General features: G+C 43.8%; 1 long non-coding RNA gene across 1 annotated transcript; it reads right to left on the bottom strand.

Moving 5' to 3' along the window:
• Positions 1 to 4,199: 4,199 nt before the first annotated feature.
• On the bottom strand, positions 4,200 to 22,850 carry LOC142456662 (uncharacterized). The gene is made up of 5 exons (XR_012786081.1): positions 22,311 to 22,850; positions 19,236 to 19,315; positions 16,849 to 16,992; positions 8,657 to 8,774; positions 4,200 to 8,581 (listed from the first exon to the last, which is right to left on the bottom strand). It is a non-coding gene; the product is annotated as an uncharacterized LOC142456662 (long non-coding RNA).
• Between the last annotated feature and the right edge of the window lie 1,911 nt (positions 22,851 to 24,761).

Raw genomic sequence — 24,761 nt, 5'->3', positions numbered from 1 at the left:
TATTTATATTAAATGTGCCCACTGCTCCCTTATCTTTGTTATAAAACTTTGTCTTGGAAATATTTGCCATTTAATTTTTTCATATTATTTCTAATATAATAATTGCAGAAACAGCTTTCATTCAAAATCATTTACTTGCCTTATCCAAAGTGAACATTAGTTTATAGGCTCATGTAAGTAGACTACTTATTAAACAGGATTGTATAGTAATTATTTTTAAATTCTTGCCCTTGGCATTGTTCAGAAGTGTTGGAATGATATTAGCTGTTGTTCAATGAGACCCACCCATAGGTGCCCTATACCTGCCAGGAATGGTGGCTTTTCCTTGCTATTATTAAATCGATCTCCTTCAGAGAACATTTTCAGTAGTAACATGTAATTATCCAGATTTAAGCCAATATTTTTAAGCTAATAAACTTATATACTATTATCGCTATATACTCCCTGGATTTCAGTGATGACAGGAGAAAAAATGTGTACTAATTACTGGCTGAAAAGTGATTCAAAAGAAAATCTTGAGCTTTTTTTCTGAGTATTGTCAGGAAATGACCTCTTGGCTCTCTATTTTAATGGTAAATCATACCATTCTGAGGAGGCCAGGGAAGAGCGAAGAACTTTTAATCTATGTAAAGAGGACAATTGGTCTGGGAGGCTGGCCCCAGCACCATAAATTAAGTGGATTCCTGCCCCTCCCCTGAAAAGAATTTGTTCCAAAGAACGACATTGACTCTGCAGCTATGGGAGATGGACATATTTGATCAGAGCACACGGGAGCAGATGAAGGGGCAGGAGGAGAGAGTGGAGCACAGCCTGGTCCACCAGGCCGTGATGATGATGTTCCTGAGTAGAGCAGCCAGTCCACAGAGAGAACAACATGGCTGGCCCTACTATGAGACATGATGCCCCTCAGTGACTAAGGGCGATACAGGGGACAGCACCGGAGACACAGTGTGGGAATTGCACCTGACCTGATCCCACCACACCGAGGCAAATCACTGGGGGAGTGCAGCAGAACAGCAAGGGAATGGAGTGGCAAGGTCCCCAGGGAATGCTGAAAGTGGACTTTGGGGCCAGGGCGTGGTGCCCCAACAGACTGGACTGGAAAACGCTCCTAAGGGCCAGCAAACGATCCCTGAACTAACTACAAGCTTTTCTCTTGTGAACTGTTTTGTTCTGTTCTTTTTCAGTGGTTTGTTTTGGTTGTTTTGTTGTATACTGTTGCTTTGTTTTCCTCTGTCTAGTTTTCGTGCATGTTAGTGACTCCACAGGTCTGTCTGAATAGGACAGGCTGGATGAACTATCTGGATGAAAAACAACGGGACCGACAGTTCCGGGGGGACTTGGGGTGGGGGGGTAGGGGGGGTAAGGAAGTGGTGTTAACAAACCCAGGGACAAGGGAAAAACATGGGACCCCAAATGGTAGAGAAGGGGGAGTGGCAGGCCTGGTGGGAAATGATCAAGGGTAAGATTGCTTAGAGAAGAGGTATACTCTAGCCCAGGGGGCGATGAAGCACAGTAGTAGGGCAGGAGGAAGGTCAAGGGAGATGGAGGAAAGAGCTAGGAGTCAAAGGGCATTCATGGAGGTCTAGACAAAGACATGTACAGGCAAATATATATAGAAGGATGGGGAAATAGATCTATGTGTCTATATTTATAGGTCAAGTATTAAGGTGGCGGAAGGACCTTGGGCCTCTACTCAAACACTCCCTCAATGCATGAATGCCTTCTTTTATTAAATTGGAACTCTATGATGCTCACTCTCCTGACACAACGGCTGGAGCCAAAGTGGGTGAACAAGTAAATGTGGTGAAGAAAGCGGATGGTGCCCGGCTATCAAAAGAGATAGTGACTGGGGTCTTAAAGGCTTGAAGATAAACAAGCGGCCATCTAGCTCAGAAGCAACAAAGTCCACATGGAAGAACACACCAGCCTGTGTGATCGAGTGGGCCCAAAGGGATCAGTTACCAGGCATCAAAGAACAAAAAATCATACCATTGACTGCACACCTCCATGATAGGATCGCTGAAGACAAATGGGTGCATAAGCAAATGTGGTGAAGAAAGCTGATGGTGGCCGGCTATCAAAAGAGATAGTGTCTGGGGTCTTAAAGGCTTGAAGGTGAACAAGCGGCCATCTAGCTCAGAAGCAAATAAGCCCACATGGAAGAAGCACACCGGCCAGTGCGATCACGAGGTGCCCAAGGGACCAGGTATAAGGCATCATGCAAAAAAAAAAAAAGATATAAGTGTGTGTATGTATGTGTATATATGTGTATATGTATATATGTATGTGTATATATGTATATATATATCATATTAAATGAAGGGGGAAGTGCAGAGTGGAGACCCAAGGCCCAAGTGTCGGCCAATGGAGATCCCCTCATAGAGGGGTTTAGGAGAGGAGATGGGTTAATTAGGGTGTGAGGTAGTATCGATGAAGAACACAGCTTTCCCCCAGATCCTGGATGCTTCCTCCTCCCAACTACCATGATCCAAATTCTACCTTGCAGGGCTGGATAGGACAGAGGCTGTACACTGGTACATATGAGGGCTGGAGGTACAGGGAATCCAGGGTGGATGATACCTTCAGGACCAAGGGTGTGAGGGACGATGCTGGGAGAGTGGAGGGTGAGTGGGTTGGAAAGGGGGAACTGATTACAAGGATCCACATGTGACCTCTTCCCTGGGAGAGGGACAGCAGAGAAGGGGGGAAGGGAGACTCCGGATAGGGCAAGATATGACAAAATAACGAGGTATAAATTACCAAGGGCATATGAGGGAGGGGGGAATGGGGAGGGAGGGGGGTGGAAAAAAGAGGACCTGATGCAAGGGGCTTAAGTGGAGAGCAAATGCCTTGAGAATGATTGGGGCAGGGAATGTATGGATGTGCTTTATACAATTGATGTATGTATATGTATGGATTGTGGTAAGAGTTGTTTGAGTCCCTAATAAAATGTAAAAGAAGAAAAGAGAAAAAAATGATTAGGGCAAAGACTGTACAGATGGGCTTTATACAATTGATGTATGTATATGTATGAACTGTGAAAAGAATTGTATCAGCCCCAATAAATTGTTAAAATAAAAAAAAATTTAAAAAAAAAGAAAAGAGGACAATTGACAAAGTTTTATAACAACCATCAGGGAGGGGGTGGGCACATTTAATATAAATATTTAATGCATATTGTGATGGAATTCTAATAATGCTGGCTTCGGGGAATAACAGGTCTTTTGGAAACTCCGGGGTTAATTCTTCAGTTATTTAAAGTGTTCTACTTGAAGACCACAAACGTGTGGTTGAATATACAAAATCGTTCTCAACACAGGTCATTTTAAAGAGCAAAACACGCATCAAGTGAGACTTCTGAAGTTACATTCTCACTTCAGGATCGAGTAGCATATCCACCTTGACTTTCAAATAGTCACTGAGAAATGTAATTAAAAAATAACAAGTCTTCTTTTTTCCACAAACTTTTGGAAGACTATTTTATGATCCTGAGGGAAGGAGGTGGGGGGGGCAGTATGTTGGGCAGAAATTGTATTAACCGTTGTGCATTTCAAGAAAGGTTCAGCATTGCCATTGGGTGTTCTCATTGGAAAATCCTCCTCTAGAGATGATAGACTATTTCTTGTGCTCCTCATTTTAAGTGGGGTTCCTCTTCGGGCTTGATATCTCTGCATAACATAGGCGATGGGTTCCGTGGTCCTTTGTGCTCACTGTAGTTTGACAAAATGGCAGGCCATTCTTAGGCCTGGCACACTACATATATTTTTATATAGAAAATCTAGTTTTTTGAGTTTTTTTCCCCCTCTTACCATATGTATACATGTTTGGGATATATTTCTCTTATTGATTATATTGATGTGGGTATTTCTCAACCTACTGACAGTCACTTGTCAGACAAATTCCAATTCTGTTTCAGACCAATGCCTCTATCCTTCTGTGGGAATTTTATTACATACCATGAAGTCATTAAAGAGTCTTGTGTACATTTTCTATTTACTGTACATTTTATAATGAATGTTGGAATTTGAGTCTGAACATGGCAAAGGTAATTTTCTTTTTTGTATTATTCAAACTAGAACCAACAACTCTGTTTTTTCAATAGAATGCGAACACTTGGTCTCTTAATAAGCACTTTCATAATTAATAGTGTGATAGACAAAACATTTTTCACCTGTTGAAATCTACTATGTGTTTCATTTTGCATAAGCATGACTATAAATGTAAGACAGGTGTTACAGTACTCAAGAAAAGGAATGAAAATAATGAAGTCATCATTATGAATGTCACAGAAAGCATGTACTCCCTTTGTTTGCTGCTCTTAGCTCAGAAACTGTTCACAGAGGTTACTGCTTCTCAGCTGAGATTAGATGGATGATAGGATAGAGATGGAAAATCCCTTGCGTACAGTTAAACCTTGTGCATGTCAATTAAAAGCTTTTGTAAACTGTGTTTCTCTATATATTTGTAAGTGATGGTGTAGCAATCCCTGGTGACACAAAGTTCAAGATCGTGGATGCTATTTGCAAGGTGAGCAGTTACCACCCATCAGCTGTCCTTTGCACAATTAAACTGACAATCTGTGTCCAAAAAGATTACAGTTTAGAGAGCCCTATGGGGGCACTTCCAGTCTCTAGTAAAATGTCACCTTTAGTCAAAATGGACAATACATATACAAAACAACAGGTCATTCTCAAATATGATGCAGCCTGGATCTCCACAAAAGATATTAACTACGTTTCTTCCTGGTGCTCCTAATTGAATTGTAGTCCTAATCTACTGTTTTACATAATGGCAAGTTTAGTCTTTATGATACCTCTTAGGTTTCATAAATAATTTGCATTTTCTCTTTTAAACTTGGTGGCTTTTCCTTAGGCTTCAGGTATTATGTTCACTATATTTTGATAATTATTAATTGCTATTTATGTTTTCTTTATTCACTGCTACACCTGACTTACTCTCTGTTAGAATGTGATCATCTCTTAAGTCTCCTCACTAATTAGAAAACAACATTTTATTGGGGGCTCTTACAGTTCTTGTATCCTTACATCAGTTGTATCAAGAACATTTGTATGTATGTCACCATCATTATTTCCTAGACATTTCTTTATTTTAAATCAGTTTATTGGGGGCTCGTACAACTCTTATCACAATCCAGGCATCCATCCATTGTAGTCTTCTCACTCTTAGTTTGCAGATTTCAATGTGCTCTGCAGATAACTTTTTCCCCCGGTCTCCTCTTCTCTGAAGAAGGATGCTGTCATCCAGCACTCTGTTTCCAGAACCATGTGTCCTGCACACTTCTATTGGATAAACTACAACAATTTGGTACAGAATACTGATTCATGGAGAGATTGAAAATAATACTCAGTTCAGTTTTCAATGTAAAATAAAATTTTAAAACCTTCAATAAGACTAATGAGTTAAATTTGAGGTATGGCAACACAGAAAATCAGTCTACAAATGAGCTGGTGTATTCAGATAAATGAAAATTTATCTTAGTATTTACTGTTTCCTTGAAGTAGGAACATTTTTCACATTGTTCTCCGAACTAAGTTTTGTGGGGATTTATGCTAATCTGGGAAGAGTTAGATCATAGTAATGCGTGCTATATGTCATTTGTTTTCTTTTCTCCTCGGAGGAGCAGATTCTTCCCATGCTAAATTGTAACCCACGACTCTTGTGCTGGGAATCTACATGGTGATGAAGTGGGAGAACAGGGAGTTTTCTGTGTGTTCTTCTGATTGAGCCTGAACCTTTTGTAGCACAGGGGTAGCAAGGCTCTGACCTTCATGCCTGTGGTGGAGTTTATATTTTGGCCTGTCCATGTTCCTTTCCTTCATTGCAGTATCGCCTTTGTTTATCTTTGAACTTTTAATACCTGTTCACTCTACCCTCACACTTAGGTCTCATGGAATGGCTATAGGGTGTGTGGTTGCTAGGGAAATATCTTACCTCCAGCTATGAATTGACCTTCCCCTGGTGAGAAAACTTTTCAGTTGATGAAAGTCTTCCCCTCCAGTGTCTGAAACACAGGACTTATTTTGAATGTTCACTTGAAAATCTGGAGGGATTTAATAGTCAAAGCCAAAAAATTTGGGGCTCCACTAATGACCGGCCCCAATAGCTTCGCACTGTCACAGTAAACAATACTTGGTCTCTAGAAATTTATCAAATTTTAATTTATGTTGCTTTTTTCTGTTTTGTTTTTTCAAATACATGGATTCAATAGCTTCCGATTCAGGTAAGCAGAACACAGCTGTGTCCCTCTGAATAGACCTCTTCTAGATTTTGTATGGAAATTTGATATGGCAATACACTTCAGTTCTCTGACGGTGCATGCAAGGGCTCCCAGCATCAGTGCACCCACGGCTCTTGTTGCAGAATAAGGAGCAGATGCCTGACTCAGAAGAGGAGGAGACAGTCGAAGAGGGACAGAGCAGATGTCCAGAGTGGAAATGGAGTGGCAGGGGTCCAGAGAGGGCCTAGAGCTTGAACATGGGCAGAGGGTGTGGTCATCTCCACATGAGTAGACATTATAGAGGGATGAGCGGACAGATGGTATAGGGTGTTTCATTGCTCAGCATCGGGAAACTGATCTACATTTGATCGAACCTTATATTTTGTCCCTAGGTCTTTGAGCTGAAACCTGAGAAGCCAGTGCCCTGGCCTTGAAATGAAGAGCATCCAGTGGTTAATGAGTTTCCACAAGCCCTAAGCACTTGAATTGTTTTAGGACCACTCAGGCAAGGCAGGATTTTTCTTTTCAGAAAATAGGTACTGTACACTAGAAAAATTTTTTAGTTTGTCAGATATGTCCTAATTTATTTGGGGAATACTGTCAGACTTATGGTGATAAAGTAATATTTCCTTATATTTTAAAGATTTTCTTGCTGGAGAGCAAATGCCTTGAGAATGATTGGGGCAGGGAATGTATGGATGTGCTTTATACAATTGATGTATGTATATGTATGGATTGTGGTAAGAGTTGTTGGAGTCCCTAATAAAATGTAAAAGAAGAAAAGAGAAAAAAATGATTAGGGCAAAGACTGTACAGATGTGCTTTATACAATTGATGTATGTATATGTATGAACTGTGAAAAGAATTGTATCAGCCCCAATAAATTGTTAAAAAAAAAAGATTTTATATGAATTAGGAATTATGCCAGATTTATGAGAATTAAAATCTAACTGCATTACGTTGCTCTAACCAGGTACTGTACTTTACTTAAGGCAGTTTTCAGTGTATAATAAACTATACTCTTTCACATCTCAGTTTTTATGTTATAATAAAAATGGAAACATTAAAAAAAAAAGATTTTCTTGCTTGGTTTTTTATGTTTTTTTTGAAAACTTTACATACTTTTATATTATTCAATTGGTTGTTTGTCAGTTTTCCTTATGTTACATTTTGTTGGCTGGTTTTTTTGTGAGGAAATGAAATAAGCAAACTTTACACCTATTAAAATAATATTTAAACAAGTAAGAAAATATAAGTTCATGGAAGATCTAGCTGGCTCTTTATGAAAACACACTCAATACATAAATAGTAATAGTGAGGATGATATAGTAAAATGAGTAAGACTCCCCTCACAACCCACCCCAGTGAGTCAGTGAAACATCACTATACCTCGTCACAGACACAAAAGAATTGTTCCCCTTGATTGGTCAGTATTAGTCCATGAGGATCTGATTTTGTCAGATCTCATCTATGAAGTCAATGAAATTATAAGGATAGTGTATAAGTGGATACATTTGTCCCAGTCATGACCAGCTGTCAAACCACATCGTGAGATACACCCACCACTAGCCATCAGGATTCTAGACCACATTTGAGATGAGCATCTGGGCTATCCTGCTGTGTGGCTCTGACCGATTCTCCAGGGTTCCTGGTATTTGTACCTGACGTAGACCAGAAACGCATTCATGAATGTGAATTATATGTGCATACAAGGGCCCTATGGAGTTGAAAGCTGAAGCCATCTCCCCTGATACAGCAGTGTGCAAGGACATTGCCATGTAGCCTGCACCTGAACCACTGACACCAAAGTGCACTCATCAAGCAGTGACTGTGGAGCTTCATTTTCCTATCGGCAGTCGTCCTGGGTAAGATACGACATGAATGAAGCTGGAGAGAAGACTGCAGCTCCAGAGTCCTCACCTGCTGGTGTACTTCCTCCCAGGTGTGCATGCCTAGATGCACTTAGTAAAGTCTGGGGCCGAAGTGCAGAAGGCAGGAGCGTAGGTGAAGGTGTCCTGCAGGACTTCCAGATACACCTTCACCTGCTGCAATATGAATCGGGTGTGACAAGCACCAGGAAAGGCCTTCAGTGGATGGGCTGGAACAACACCCACACTGGGAAGTCAACGTAGGTCCAGGGCTTCACACAGGGCTATGTCTTCTCCTTGGATGCCTCAGTCAGCACAGCACATCTACAGATTAGCAGCCTGAAGTCCAAGGCCACTGCCACCTCTTACAGTGTGAGATGCACGCTGTGAAAACTCACATGCTGAGAGTGTCAGAACACATGAAGGGATGGCAGCTGTGCTTCTATCCGCTATTTATTTACAGAGCATGCACCTAGAGATGAGAAACAAAGAAAGTGACTCCCTGAGAAATTAAATCAGCCCCTTAGGGGAGGAGGACACAAAATACCTTGGTGTGGACACTTTGCACCTCTATGTCAGCCCTTCACTGCAGTACTACACACCATTCAGACTCCATGAAGTGTCAATTCACCGTCTCCAGAGACGAGGGCAAGAACACAGTTTACCTGCAAATGGAAGACAAGGTTGTCTATTACTCTGTCGGGGTTTTCAAATAAAAGTTTTAAATATAACCAGCCCGATTTTAAAATTAATTATTTTTAAATGATACATTTGAGAAATGAATCCATTACCCAGAACTATTCAAAAGGAGGAGGAGGGGACGCTGTTTGCCAGAGAGGAGCCGGAGCTGGCCTTGCTGCTTGTGGGACTCCGAGGAGCAGGGTCAGGAGGAAGGTGCACACATCCGCCCAGGAGGACCTGCCTCTGTTTGCCAGACCTGGACACTAGGCGGCCACCTCCTTAATGTATGGTAAAAAAGACTCTGCAGATACAGGTGTGTATGGTGGAGACACATGCGCATGCACACACACACAGCGCCCCCCAACACGCATGCACCATGCACAGCCCAGACGGGCAGCATAAGGCAATGTTTTCAAATAAAATTATGAAATACAGATAAAGGTTGATTTTTTTGAAACAATGATAAAATTAGAAAAAAGAAAATGGAACCTAACCCATTACTTGCAAAAGTTTGCCAGAGAGGAAGAGGGATAGTTGTTGGACCCACCTGTAGGCTAGCTGAGGGCAGACCTGGGGTCAAATCCCCGGGCACCAAGGTGCATGAACACATCAGAGCATCTCCCACAGGCTGCCAGCATGGGATTACTGGTCCCACGGGCGGTGAGAAAAATGACAAAGTAACGTTCTCCTCTCAGTCTGTGGCGTGTCTGCTGATTGATTGCAGTCCTAACTCAGTGCTGTATGGCACAGAGTGCGTGGTCTTCTCCCTTTTCCCTCTTCTGAAAACAGTGGCCCCAGCCTATGTTAGACCTCCTCTTTCCGGGTTGTGCGTTTGAAATGCATATACGGGGGTGAAGTATGGTTCACGGACTGTAGGCAGACTTCCTACCCCTTTGTCTGGGACTTGGTCTCACAGAATTGTTTAATTGATGTAGATTAAATCATTTCTGATGTACCGACTGGCTCAACCACTTCGTCTTGGGCTTTATATGCCCCTCCGCTAATTCCTCCCATCTTTGGCCATCTGTCTCTGCTGCCCCTTGTCCACGGGATCTCACTTCTGGCCAAGCCAATTTATCTCCATTCATCTACTCAAGGATTTTCTTCTCGCAGTTTGTCCATTGTATTAATTCACATCACCTACATACCCCTGGTCATCACAGACAGATTTTCAACTCACCTGGTTCTTTCCAATTTAAGTTTGTTGGTTTGTTTTACTAAGTAGTTGTGAGAATTGATACAAGAATATGGAGAGGGGTAAAAATGAAAACCTAAAGCCAGGGGCTTAAGTGGAGAGCAAATGTTTTGAGAATGATGAGGGCAATGAATGTACAGATGTGCTTTACACAATTGATGTCTGTATGGATTGTGGTAAGAGTTGTATGAGCTCCTAAAAAACAATCATATTATGAAAATTTTTAAAAGAATATGAAGAGGCGGTACACCTTTTACTTATTTCAAAGTGCACCCACAGAATACACCACCTTTCCTGCCCTGTGTCGACTTTCCTCTGGTATATATGTGTCCTCTTCTGTCCAGGGCACCTACAGGTTCTCCACAAGTCCACTGCTTGGCTACACTTCCAACCATCGCTTTAGAGAAGGATATCCTTCTCTAGAGATGTGTCCAGAGAATCATGTTCCCTCAACAGTGGTTTATGACTGCTGAGGATGTGATTGCATATTTCTGTGCCAGACACACCCAGAGGGAAAGGCAGGGGATCACAATCACAACCCCCCATGCAGGGGAGGGCTTGGCTTCAGGTGCTGCTCAACACCCAAGGATAACAGGGCCTCTCAAGAGAGAAAATGCAGAGGAGCCTGTGAAGGAGTTGTTAGCTACCTATTTCCTCCAGCTGCGTGTACCTGTTCTTGTGTGTATTTATGTATGTGGGTTTGTGTGCATTAATCACTTCTGTGTTGGAAGACGTACAGTCAGAATGATCCTTGGAGGCAAAGATGGCAAGACTGCATCTCACATATTTTGGACATGTTGTCAGGAGATACCGGTTTCTGGAGAAGACGTGATATTAACGATAGTGCTGTCTTTGTAAAGTTGTGGTTACCTAGCTGAAAATGTTTCTCACTATTAAAATTTGAAAACAAATCTTACATTAATCGTGTTGAATGGTTGTTTCCATAGATAATATTATGTTTATGTTTTCTATCTTTTCTTAGTAAATATCATAAACTACAGGAATTGTTTGGAGTATATTGTACCAATTTTGCACAGTTTAGAGAAATTATATTTTGTATTTAGGTCAATTAATTCTATAGCCAGGTTTCCATTCCTGCAATTAATTTGTCTCATTTTAGCCTTTGTACAATGCTATTTTTTGCGTTTTCAAATTCTATGATTTGCATTTTAGCATACATTAAGAAGGGTTTGTTCTTTCATTTTCAAGATTTCAGGCAGGAATGTGGGGCTTTCTCAGAATGAAAGTTCCCAGGCTGCAATCATCTGCTTGATAACCCTGTGTTCAATCTTTATTTTTGTTCATGATCCCAACTGGCAATAGACACATGTCATGCACAACAGCTCATGGGTAAGTCACAGCTACCCTAGCTACGTGTGCACACGTGTGTGCCACACACAGTTGAACCCCCGGCGTCCTCATCCGTGTTTGACCACTCTACACACACTCTCCCAATGTGGATTCCAGGCAAGGTCGGCTAGGTCTTCATTTGCTAACAGTAGGAAACAAAGTGAAAGTAGAACGGTCTCACCACAACATATGTGCTAACACCAAAACACCAGATGATATGGATGAGCACCATCCAGGAGACCCCATGAGTATCTCCACTGATGTGCCATTTGTTGGCTTGTGAACAAACAAGAGCATGTAAGCAAGGATAGAAGCAATAACTAAACCACTATTTTTTTTGTCACCGAAGTGTGTGTGATGGTGGTGTTGATAGTACCCTCAAGACCAGTGTTACAGAGTATTACAGAGTACGGCCATGGAATCCACAAACACTAATGATACCCACTGCCAAGACTTCAGACATATTATCAGCAACATGCCACCTGATGTGTATGTTATTCTAGGTGACCTGTTTCTAGGTGACAGCAGGCTTGAAGCCAGATCCATTTTTGATATCAGGAACATTTTCAATCACTTCTTGGAATGCACAGGGAGTAGCAAAGAGAGGTCCTGAAGGTCAGCTGATCATGTGATATCATAGAAGAAAATCCCAAACTGGTAATATGAGAGTAGAAGCTGTTGGGACACAGCTGACTATGTACAGAATTCAGTTTCCTTTCATTAACACCACTTTGCCTTTGTAGGGACAACAGTAGCGTTCATTTCCTCTATGCAGCCTCTTACTGGACTTAACTGGTGATATGCGCTCATACCATGGAAGTACCCAGGCAGGGTTGACATTCTCTGTTTTGTTCACAAGTCCACAGCGGAGATGTGGAGTTCTCTGAGCCTGTCCTGGAAAGGCTCTGACTGTGCCTTCACTAATTACCTTCCCATTTCCTCCTATTTCCATCGTTTTCCTTGCCCAACCTGCCTTCTATACATTGTTCTGGGACAAACACTGCCCGTCTGCTCGCTTGTGGTCCATAGAGACACAAGCAGAGTAACCCTGAGCATCAAGTCTAAGGAATCCATGATGGACGGTACATATATGTCTAGCGGGAGAGAAAAATGTAAATGCAGTTCCTCCTCTTCTGACATGAAAAGCACTTAATGCTCTGTGTGCGCAGGTCCTGGAGGAGCATCTCTGGCCTGTGCTCTTTCTCACTGTCCACATCATGGCGACAGCTCTGATCTGGTTTCCCTTCTTATCACTGTCAAAGGTAATATCCCTCCTACATCAGATCTGCTCTAACTGCTGCTTCTTGAATTGAGCTTAACCTCTGTTCTCCGCATGCACTTGCCCTGTGTGCAGTTCATCTCGTAGAGTCTGCGGGAGACGTGACAGAGCCTGGGACTTCTCTGAGCCTTTCCTGCAAAGCCTCTTGGGTTCTGCAAGCTCCAGTGATGAGGCGGGAGTGGGTAGCACTAATGAGTCACTCAAGTGGGAGTACTCAGCGGTACTTTGCATCAGCTCAAAGAAGATTCACAATTTCCAGGGACATCCCCACAAACACAGTCTCTGTAACTATGACAGACCTGATGTATTACTGTACAAGGGACACAGTGTGGAAGTCACAGGGAGGCCAGACACAAACCTTCCCTGCAGGAGTGGGGTGGACCTGCAGCTGGTCCTCAGCTTGCATGTAGTGAAAGCCTGCTTTGAGCAGGTGCTGAGGAAGTTCAAGCTTTCCTTTTTATCTCACTGTTTACTGTTCACACTCAGCAGAAGCCTTGGACAAGAACACCCATGTTTGTCCTTTGAACTCCTGGTTGCTCTCAGGCAAAAACAGTAATCATAGAACAGTGATTTTGTTCATTATTTAAACCTTCTTTTTTAAGTATTTTTCTAGCAGTAATTTTTAGATAAAATTTTAATGATTAGGAAATCATTTTCCTCAATCCAAATCAAGTAAGATGTCATTGAGTTGGTTCCTAATCATAGCAACCCCATGTACACCAAAATGAAACGCAGTGTGATCCTAAGTCATCATCATACTATTTGTCATGTCTGATCACATCTTTACAGTGTCAATGCATTTGTTTATCCTCTCCTTAGAAATCAAAATGTCAGTCTCCAGGGAGTGGCCCCGCCTGATATTTTCTACAGTTCCTTTTTTAAAAAGCATTTTTAGGGGCTCATACAATTCTTATCACAACCCATACATAGATCAATTGTGAAGCACATTTGTACATTAATTGCCGTCATCATTCTCAAAATATTTGCTCTCCACTTAAGCCCCTGGCATCAGGTCCTCATTTTTTCCACTTTCTCCCTGCTCCCCACTCTCTCATGAACCTTTGATAATTTATAAATTATTATTTTGTCATATCTTTCCCTGTCTGACATCTCCCTTCACCCATATTAATGTTGACCGTGCCCCAGGGAGGAGGTCACATGCAGATCCTTGTAATTGGTTCCCCCTTTCCAACCCACCCTCCCTCTACCCTACCAGTATCACTACTCACACCACTGGTCCTGAAGGGATCATCTGCCCTGGATTCCCTGTGTTTCCAGTTCCTATCTATACCAGTGTACATCCTCTGGTCTAGCCAGACTAGCAAGGTCGAATTTGCATCATGATAGTTGGGGCGGGGGAGTGGGGGGTGGAGGAGAACTTTTAGGAACTAGAGGAAAGTTGTATTTTTTATCATTGTTACATTTCACCCTGACTGGCTCGTCTCCTCCCCAAGACCCTTCTGTAGGGTGATGTCCAGTGGCCTACAAATGTGCTTTGGGTCTCCACTCCGCACTCCCCACCCCTCATTCACTATGGTAAGATGTTTTGTTCCGATGATGCCTGATACCTGATCCCTTCAACACCTCATTATCACACAGGCTGGTGCGGTTTTACATGTGGGCTTTGTTGCTTTTGAGCTAGATGGCCGCTTGTTTACCTTCAAGCCTTTAAGACTCCAAACGCTATCTCTTTTGATAGCCGGACACCATGAGCTTTCTTCGCCACATATGCTTATGCACCTACTTGTCTTCAGCAATCATACCATGGAGGTGAGCACACAATGATGATTTTTTGTTCTTTGATGCCTGAAAACTGATCCCGTCGACACCTCATGATCACACAGGCTGGTGTGCTTCTTCCATGTGGGCTTTGTTGCTTCTGAGCTAGATGGCCGCTTGTTTATCTTCAAGCCTTTAAGACCCCAGACGCTATATCTTTTGATAGCCGGACACCATAAGCTTTCTTCACCATATTTGCTTATTCACCCACTTTGTCTTCAGTGGTTGCGTCGGAAGGGTGAGTATCATAGAATGCCAATTTAATGGAAGAAAATATTCTTGTATTGAGGGAGTACTTGAGTATAGGCCCAATGTCCTTCTGCTACCTTAAAACTAAACTAAAGTGAACAGATGTCCTGCTTTTGGCGGGGAAGTCCCGATTTTTGACAATTTTTTCCGAGTCCCGCAGTGTTTTTAAAAAGTCCCGATTTTTTGAAAGAATGCACGACAAGCTAGGGTATATGGTTTTCGGCTGCCATGTGGCTATTTTGCCAGGATATGAGTTTTATCAATGGTGTCCTGCTTTATCAATGTTAAAATCTGATCACCTTGTACTAAACTTATAAATATATGCACATAGATCTATTTCCCCATCCTCATCTATAAATATATTTCCTTATGTACATGTCTTTATCTAGACTCTATAAATGCCCTTTGCCTCCCAGATCTTTCCTCTATTTCCTTTGACTTTCCTCCTGTCCCACTATCATGCTCTGTCCCCACCAGGGTTTCAGGAATTCCTCTTTGTTACATTACCCTTGTTGATGCTCTTCCAGGCCTCACACACCCTCCTCACCACCCATTTGGATCACTGGTTGTTCCCTTGTCCCTGGGTTTGTTAACACCACTACCTTTCCCCCCACCGTCCCCTCTCCCATGTTCCCCCAGAACTGTGGGTCCTGTTGTTTTCTCCTTTAGATTGTTCTTCCAGCCTATCATATTTAGAGAGACAGAAAGAAAAACTTGTAGTTAATTCAAGGATTGTTTGTTGGCCTTTAGGATTGCTTTCCAGTCCAGTCTGTTGGGGCACCATGCCCTGACCCCAAAGTCCACCTTCACCATTTTCTGGGGACCTCTCTGCTCCATTCACCTGCTATTCTGTTGCACCCCATTAGTGTTTTTCCTCGTTGTGGTGGCATCAGATCGGTTCCAATTCCCACACTGTGTCTCTGGTATTGTCCCCTGTAGGGCTATGGGTCAGTGAGGGATGTCATGTCTCATAGTGGGGCCGGCCATGTGGTTCTCTCTGTGGACTGGCTGCTCTAATTGGTAACATCATCTTCACTGCCTGGTGTGCCACGATGTGCTCCACTCTCCCCTCCTGCCCCTTCATCTGCCTCTGTGTTCTCTGATCAGCTATGTCCTTCTCCCGGAGCTGCAAATTCATTGCCGTCCTTTGAAATAAAGTTTTCTTCGGAGAGGAGCAGGTGTCCACTTAGTAGTTGGGATTGGGGCCGGCCCCCCAGACCTCTCCATTGGTTCCCTACTCCACGCCGGTCTTACACAGTTTCTGATATGATTGTCAACATTCAACCTTCTAACGATATTCGTATAGTATTTCTTCCAACACAGAACTTTATCATTATCCTTGTAGTCAATGATATTCTCAATATTCCCCCAACACCTAATTATAAGGACAAACTCTGCATCAGTCTTTTTAATCATTATACAGCTTTCTCATGAATATGAGATTTTCCATGTAGTACTCTTGCTTGGATCAGGTTCACCTTAGTCATACATTTGACCACATTTGCTCTTTAATCATTAAAATCTGTCATTTGTAGCAATGCATTAAAAGACAGAGACTCTGAGTTTATGTATATTGGCCTTGCATAAGGAGAAGAAAAAAAGGTATATATTTAATTGAGTTTTCTATTCATATATATGCCAATGTATATAGTGTATTATACATGCATATTTGGTTGATTAACATTTTCCTTATTGTTGTTATATGCCATTGATTTACTTCAAACATTGAGATCAATGGAGAAAATTTTATATCATTCTCTTTGCAAACAGGAGCCAGATAAACATGTTTCCTATCACCACTTTTCTTCACCTTTGAGCTTGAAATCTTAGTGAGAAATATTACATAAGAAAATGACTTAAGAGTAATATAATTAGGCAGACAAACAGTAAATTTCTCATTATTCACAGATAAAATAAACTATGTAGAAAGAACAAAGATGCAACAAAGTTTGTGCGAAGTCATCAAAATATTCAACAATGTGGCAGGATATAAGATTAACACAAAATAATAAATAGTATTACTGTAAACTAATGAAGAGTGCTCTGGGGAAAAAGAACAATGAGAAAACAGTGTCATTTACAATAGCCACATAAAAGATGAAATACCCAGGGTTAAAACAACCCAGAGAAATAAAATATGTGTACAAAGAAGAGTATAGAACAAGGCAGCCAGAATGTTCCTAGAGTGAAGGACGACAAGACTTACCTCACACACACTGGAAATGTTGTCAGTGGAGAAGAGTTGCAGGAGTCGAACAACATGCTTAAATTCAGGTACTGTAATATGCAGTTAGACTACAGGGCCGAAGATTCCTCTCTCAACATGGCTTTAAAACATTTCTCCTAGGGTCTATTGAAAGACAACAGGTGCCCCATGGGTGTCATTGGCAAGACCTTCTACCGTAAAAGAACAAGCATCAAATACTAGAGCCCTTGGTGGGTTTACACCTATATTCAATTTTCAATCACCTCTGAGTTCCACGCTGCCGCCGAGTGGATTCCATGCACGGCTACCCTATATATAGTTCCTGAGGCTGGAAATCCTCACAGGAGCACATAGCCATTAGACTATGCCACCATTTGGTAGCATGGCGCCCCCATCCTCTGTAATATTTGGTGAAAGTATGCCCAATATGCTTCATTTGAAAATCTCCTAGACCAAGATGATAATCAACGTGAACATTTGGGGCATAATGAACTGATTTGAACTTCCAGGAAACTGGTTTACTAGGATTGTAAATCAAACAACAAGTGTTTATTGAAATTGATTCACCTTTGACATTGAACTCATTCAAAGAACTAGCTATCTTGAGCCAGGGACTCTTGGTTGGATTGGAAACCATGCCTTAAAAGGGTAAATGGCTAAGTAAGCACAGTTTCTGGTAATGTATGATGACAATGTTGCTCACCTGGAGTTTGTGGGTTTGTGTTTGTAAGATCTCTGGCACAGGTCTTCACATTTTGGATTCCTTAAAGGAATTGTTGGTAGGAGCCCTTGTTTCTTAGCGGTCAGGTGTTGGGCTATAACCCACAAGACCAACAGTTTAATAAACAAAAGCTTCTCTGCCAGTGGGAGAAAGATGAGGGCTTCTTCTGTAAAGAGTTACAGTCTAGGAAACCAACAGAGCAGTTAGTTCTATTCTGTCTATTCTATTCTGTCTCAGTAAATTGGGATCGACCTGATGGCAGTGTGCTCGGCATGGGGTTGTTAAGTAGAAGGTAGGTCCAGCAACATGGCCGGCCCCACTATGAGACACGATGCCCCTCACTGGCCCATGGTGCTACAGGGGACAGCACCGGAGACACAGTGTGGGAACTGCGCCTGACCTGATCCCACCACACCGAGGCAAAGCATTGCAGGAGTGCAGCAGAACAGCAAGGGAATGGAGTGGCAAGGTCCCCAGGGAATGCTGAAAGTGGACTTTGGGGCCAGGGTGTGGTGCGCCAACAGACTGGACTGGAAAACACTCCTAAGGGCCAACAAACAATCCTTGAACTAACTACAATCTTTTCTTTCTTGATGTGTTTTGTTCTTTGTCAGTGGTTTGTTGTTGCTGTTTTGTTGTATACTGTTGCTTTGCTTTCCTCTGTCTAGTTTTTGTGCATGTTATTTTCTCCACAGGTCTGTCTAAATAAGATAGGTTGGATGAACTATCTGGAGGAAAAACAACGGGACAAACAGTTCCGGGGGGACTTGGGATAGGGGGAGGTGGGGGGTAAGGAAGGGGTGTTAACAAACCCAGGGACAAGGGAACAACATGGGATCCAAACTGGTGGTGAAGGGGGAGTGGCAGGCCTGGTAGGGAATGATCAAGGGTAAGGTAACCTAATGAAGAGGTATAGCTGTAACTCAGGTGGGGACGGAGCATGATGGTGGGGCAGGAGGAAAGTCAAGGGAAATAGAGGAAAGAGCTAGGAGACAAAGGGCATTCATAGAGGTCTAGACAAAGACATGTACATGCAAATATATATATGAGGATGGTGAAATAGATCTGTGTGCCTATATTTATAAGTTTAGTATTAAGGTGGCAGAAGGACCTTGGGCCTCTACTCAAGCACTCCCTCAATGCATGAATACTTTTTTCTATTAAATTGGCATTCTATGATGCTCACCCTCCCGACACAACGGCTGAAGCCAAAGCGAGTGAACAAGGAAATATGGTGAAGAAAGCTGATGGTGCCCGGCTATCAAAAGAGATAGTGTCTGGGGTCTTAAAGGCTTGAAGATAAACAAACGGCCATCTAGCTCAGAAGCAACAAAGCTCACATGGAAGAACACACCAGCCTGTGTGATCACGTGGTTCCGAAGGGATCTGTTATCAGGCATCAAAGAACAAAAAATCATATCATTGGGTGAACACCTCCATGATATGATCGCTGAGGACAAATGGGTGCATAAGCAAATGTGGCGAAGAAAGCTGATGGTGCCCAGCTATCAAAAGAGATAGTGTCTGGAGTCTCAAAGGCTTGAAGGTGATCAAGCGGCCATCTAGCTCAGAAGCAACAAAGTCCACATGGAAGAAGCACACCTGCCTGTGCGATCACAAGGTGTTGAAGGGATCAAGTATAAGGCATCATCAAAAAAAATCTTACCATAGTGAATGAAGGTGGAAATGCAGAGTGGAGACCCAAAGCCCATTTGTTGGCCAGTGGAGATCCTCCCATAGAGTGGTCTAGGGGAGGAGATGAGTTAGTCAGGGTGCGATGTAGCACCGATGAGGAATACAACTTTCCTCCAGTTCCTAAATGCTTCCTCCCCCTAACTACCATGATCCAAATTCTACCTTGCAAGTCTGGATAGAGCAGAGGTTGTACATTGGTGCAGATAGGAGCTGGAAGCACAGGGAATCCAGGGTGGATGATACCTTCAGGACCAGGGGTGTGAGGGGCAATACTGGGAGGGTAGAGGGTGAGTGGGTTGGAAAAAGGGAACCGAGTACAAGGATCTACATGTGACCTCCTCCCTGGGGACAGACGACAGAAAAGGGGGTGAAGGGAATTGCCGGATAGAGCAAGATATGACAAAATAATAATTTATAAATTAACAAGGACTTATGGGGGGGCAGGGAGGTGGGGGAAAGAGGACTTAATGCAAAGGGCTTAAGTGGAGAGCTTTGTAAAAGGTGAAACTGAGGAACAGGGAGGAAGACGGACATAACAGGACAAGGGAGGGTAGAAACAAATAGCTTTATTAGGTGAGGGGAGCTCCCAGATGAGGTTCCATGACCTAGGCCAACAGGTCAGGGAAGTCATGCTCAGCAGCTGGGGACTAGGGCTTTTTAAAGGAGTGGTAAGGAATTTAGGGAAATTAGCATATGGGGCATGGAAACCAGGAGAATTGCTGGTCAACTCCCTGCTGCTTTCTTTGAGCCAGTAACATCTGGTTTCAATGGTTATCTTATCTGGCGCCTGCTGGTGCTAACCTTGGGGATGTGCAGGGAAGCTCGTGCAAGGCCCGGACCTGCTTCAGCAGAGTCCAAACGGGGGCTGCCTAGTTCAGACCGGACCCAAACATTGGAAACTACTTAATATTGGAAATGGGGCCACGGTTTCTGTCTTAACTACTTCCTGCTGAGATAGGTCCAAGAAGGGGATTAAGAGTTGGAAGGTTGGGGGCCCGGGCTAAAGAAGCTGATTGAAGTCGGGTTGTGGATATCTTTCATCTGTTCCTGCAAGAATCTAAACACACAAAGAGCTAAAAGCAAAAGTACACAGATTATTATCAGAGGTCCTATGAGGGGCATACCCCAGGCCATGGCAGGACTTTGAATCTATGAGAAGCTGGTGGTGCTCCACTGATGTTTCCTGAGTTTATCAGCAATGTTGCAGAGTGCCTTAACATTTTGTTTGACTGTGCCCGATTCATTAATGTAATTACAACAGTCTTTATTTAGAAACATGAATGGTCCTTTTATCTGCTGTTAATAAGTTAAGAGCTTAGGAATCTTGTAGGGTAACTTGTGTTAAGGATGTTAACTGCATTTGGAGGGAGACAAGAGAGTTATCAGTTTGATGTTTTTTTGCAATGGATGATGGCTACTTTTGCTGGCTGCTGAAGAGCCTGTAAGAGATTAACTATCAAGTTACCGTTTACTATGGGGCACCCTTGGGTAGTCAGAAAATCCCCGCTCCTTCCAGATAGTGGCAGGACAGTGAGCTATAAGGAATGCATAATTAGAATTAGAATATATGTTAGCTGTCTTTCCCTTTAGCTAGATGGAGAGCTCAAGTGAGAGCAATAAGTTTCATTTTTTGAGGAGTCGTTTCTATTGGGAGACATGCAGCTTTCCGGAATTGGTCACGTGAGAGGACAGCAAATTCAGCCTGCTGTTGCCCCTGGGCATCTATGACACAACTGCCATCAACAAAGTTAGATCTGGGTTAGGATGCAGTTGATCAGCATCTGGGTCGGGGCAGTATTAATGCCTTAACTGCCTGGGGGCAGGACTGACCACTAAGTTCCAGCGAGTTTAGGAGCTAAGGCAAGAGGGTCTCTGGGTTTAAAGAGGTAGCCTGGCACAGAGTTATGTTAGGGTTTTTGATGAACATGCGATAGGTTTTCTGCAAGCAGCTTGGAGACAGCAAAGACAGGACTTGGTGTGAGAGGAGGTCCTGCAGTCTGTGGGGATAGGCTTTTTTTGGGTTCACTTTAGGGATCTTTGGGTGAGGGCAGCAGCTGCCACCAGGGCTGGAAGCAGGGTTGCTAACCCTGACTGTCATATCTAGTGGCTTAGAGAGACAAGCTATCGGGGATAGAGCGGGCTCCAGGGGCTGACTGCCATACCTAGTTGCTTAGACAGACAAGCTAAAGGGGAGAGAGGGAACCGCAGGGGCTGAGCCAGGACTCCGACTGCTATACCTTGTTTTTGGCCTGTGTAGAGTAAAAAGGTTTGGTAGGTTTTGTAGACGCAGGGGTGGGGGTGAAAGCGTGTCACTGTCGAAGTCTGTGAAAGGCAGCTTTGACTTAGAGTTAAACTCTGAGTGGTAGGGGTGGGACACAGGTTTAAACAGCAGCAGAATGAGATAGGTGTGTCTTGAGGGAGAGAGAAGTTAAGGGAGTTGGGCTGTGTCTGCTTTAGAACTGTTTTAGAAGGGGCTGCAGGTAAAGGCAAAGGAATATTGACAAGCTGGGTTAAGGGAGATGGTGAAAAAGGTATAGTGGAAGGGGGAATGTGGGACAAGAGAGTATAGGGGTTGGGAGCTACCGGGTGTTTGGGGATAACAGCTTCATTAATGAGGCACAGGTCCTGGACCCAGCGATCAGTACCATTTGGTTTTTTTTACTGGTAAGATTGGAGTGTTGCGGGGAGAGTGGGTAGGAGTAATCAGGTGGTTAGAAAGGAGGCGTATGATGGGTTCACATCGGGAAGCAACAAGATCTATAGGGCCAGTTCTTTCAGGTTTGGTGAAAGAAGGGGAAGGAGCAGAGGTTCTGTGAGACAGAAGTAAGGTGTAAGGAGGTTCCTAAATAATTTACAATGTTTTTTCCCAACAGGGGGACCAGGCATGAAGGGATTATAAGGAAGGAATGAGTAAAGGGCCAGTACACCTGGGACAGGTAGGCTTGCCATTAATATCTATGACCGAGATTGAGGAAGGATTGCTTAGCCCAGAAAATGAGGGCAGGTCAGAAAAGATGGCTTCTGTATAAGAAGGAAATTTACTTACCCAATACCATGAGCAATACCCCAGGCTTGGCGAGGGTGACAGGAGTCCAGTCAGGGTCTCCTCAGACCTCGGCCAATCCCAGCAGGGCTAACGGCAGGTCAGGAATTGGAAGGACAGTCCCCCCCACATGGAGATGCAAAGGGCCTGCTGCTTTTCCAAGGACAGTCGAACTCCAGTGTCCGCTTTGACCACACGCTGGGCAGAGTTTGGTTGGAGCTCCAGGTCTGGGGCACTTCTGTGACCGGTGCCCTTCTCTGCACTTGAAGCAGGTGCCAGGTGGTGGTCGTTGTTCCATACACCCTTGCCCCAGCTGCCCTTCTGAGGCCTGGGGGAATCGCGAGCTGCAGGGCTGTTAAAGCTTGGGTTGAAAATTTACCTTCTGTCACAACCAGGCATCACGGGCTGACTGCCTGCTCCTCATGGCTGTTAAAACCTTAAATGCCATATTCACTAAATCTCGGACCAGGGATTGAGGACCTTTCTTCCGTCTTTTTAAAGCTTTTAATGTAAAGCATCAGTTAAGCAGCTTAAAAAGGTGGCTGGATATTTTGTCAGGCTTTTGAGTGATCTTAAGATTTTCAAAATTGCCTCCTATATGGGAAATGGCCTGAAGCCAAGGCAGGACACACTGCAGCATTTTATTACAGTGGGCATGTCTGTCCCTACCTGCTTGATTGTTAATTTGATAACTCTAACCAGGTTTTTGTCTGGGAACCGCCTAGGTCAGGGTCAGTTAAATGAGCCTGGTGGGGTTGCTGCTGAACAGTGAGAAAAATGCGTTCCCTCTTCTTGGTGGTTAGGGTAGAGGTAAGAATGACAAAAGTATCATGCTAGGACAAAGCATAAGGTTGAGTTAAATATGGAAACTCCGTAATGTAGGAGGAGGGATCATTATAAAGGAGCCTAAACGCTTTTTAATCTGAAATAAATTAGTGAGAGAAGGGAACATGAACAGGACCACTCTTTCAGTTCCCACCACTTTCCGGAGTGGACAAAGGGCAAGGGGGGGTTCTGCGATCACAAGTGCTTGCTAACCGGTGGGCAGGGGAGTACAGATTCGGCTTCCTCCAGTGAGGCAGGTAGATCAGGAAAAGAGGACATGGGAGCGGGGGGCGCTCTGGTTGTGGCCAGAATAGGAGAGCAATGAGGAGGAGGGGAGGGGAGACAAGGTGTTCAGGCAGGTCTGAAAAGGCAGACACCAGAGGGGGTTCAGGAGCAGGAGGAGAGGAGTAATTTTTAGTGAAGAGGACTTGGGAAGGGGAGCAGAAAATACAGAGAAAAGGACGGAACTCAGAGGAAAGGCAGCCTGGACGTACAGAATCTCAGACTCTTTTTGAGTTTACTGGCAGAAATTGTGGAGATTTCAGAGGATATTAAAATCAAAAGAGCAGTGACAAAAGTTGTTACTTACCAGAGCTTTCTGACCCCTCCCTCTCGTTGTTCTCAGGGTGGTGACCATGGATTTGTGCTCTGATTCCCTATCTGGGGGGTCTGTGAGAGGGTGCTGGTGTTGGCTCAGAGGAGGCTGAGTAGGGAGGGAGCCCAGAAGGGGAGAGAAGGAGAGACTTCAGGGAGTCTGAGAGGTCTGGCTCAGGGGAGGGGACAGATGTCGGAGGCACAGTGCCTTAGCCTTTGGGAGTTGAGGGGATAGTGGGGGAGGTGATGGCGAGGGGTACCCAGAAAATGGAGTAAGCCTTACCAGGGGCGCAGATAAGGAGTCAGGGGGTCCAGGGAAAGACAGAAGGGGAGTACTGTCTAGGCCTGATTAAGAGAGTTTGGCTAAGAGATCTTGAGCAGGTAACAGGTAGTAGAGAGGGATGGGAGCAAAGAAAGAAAAAGACCTGAACATACAGGACTTCTGATTATTTGTGAATTTAATGTAAAAAACTGTTGAGGTTGTGGAGAATGTTAAAATTGAAAATGCTATTTTCTGGCTAGCACAACTCAGTGTCCAATTGAGGCCAAACTTAGTTACAGAAAAAGACCAGGCGTTTAAGGCGGAGATCAGGAGCCAAACCCAATTCAGTAAGGTTGGCAGTAGGCACCCCAAAGGACTGTCCTTAGGGGATTGGGCCAGAAGACTTCTCATTGTGTCTCAAACTGCAGGGGGTACAGACAGAGGAGAAGGGCATCGCTTCCCCGTTCACGCCCGTTGTTCACACCCGTCGGTCAGGAGGTGGCCAGGTAACCCTGAGCGGCGTCCTGGTCATTGCTAGGGGCCCAGTGGGAAAGTCCTGGACTCTCCTGAACAGGAAGGATCCCTGGTGCAGGCCTGCAGCTTTAACCAACAGACAGGGACCTCGGATCAGAGAGAGACACAATGGAAGCCAAGAAGGGGGAGGGAGAGGGGGGCCTGGCTTCATGGCGGTTAAAAATGGAGGTTGGTCAGGCCTTGGTTCAGGGTGAGAGTAAGGGGAAGTAGAACATTTTAGAGAAAGCACTGCAGAGTTG

The sequence above is a fragment of the Tenrec ecaudatus genome, chromosome 9 (genome assembly GCF_050624435.1).
Source record: "Tenrec ecaudatus isolate mTenEca1 chromosome 9, mTenEca1.hap1, whole genome shotgun sequence".
Taxonomy (NCBI): domain Eukaryota; kingdom Metazoa; phylum Chordata; class Mammalia; order Afrosoricida; family Tenrecidae; genus Tenrec; species Tenrec ecaudatus.
This window is presented reverse-complemented; position numbering and strand designations above follow the sequence as displayed.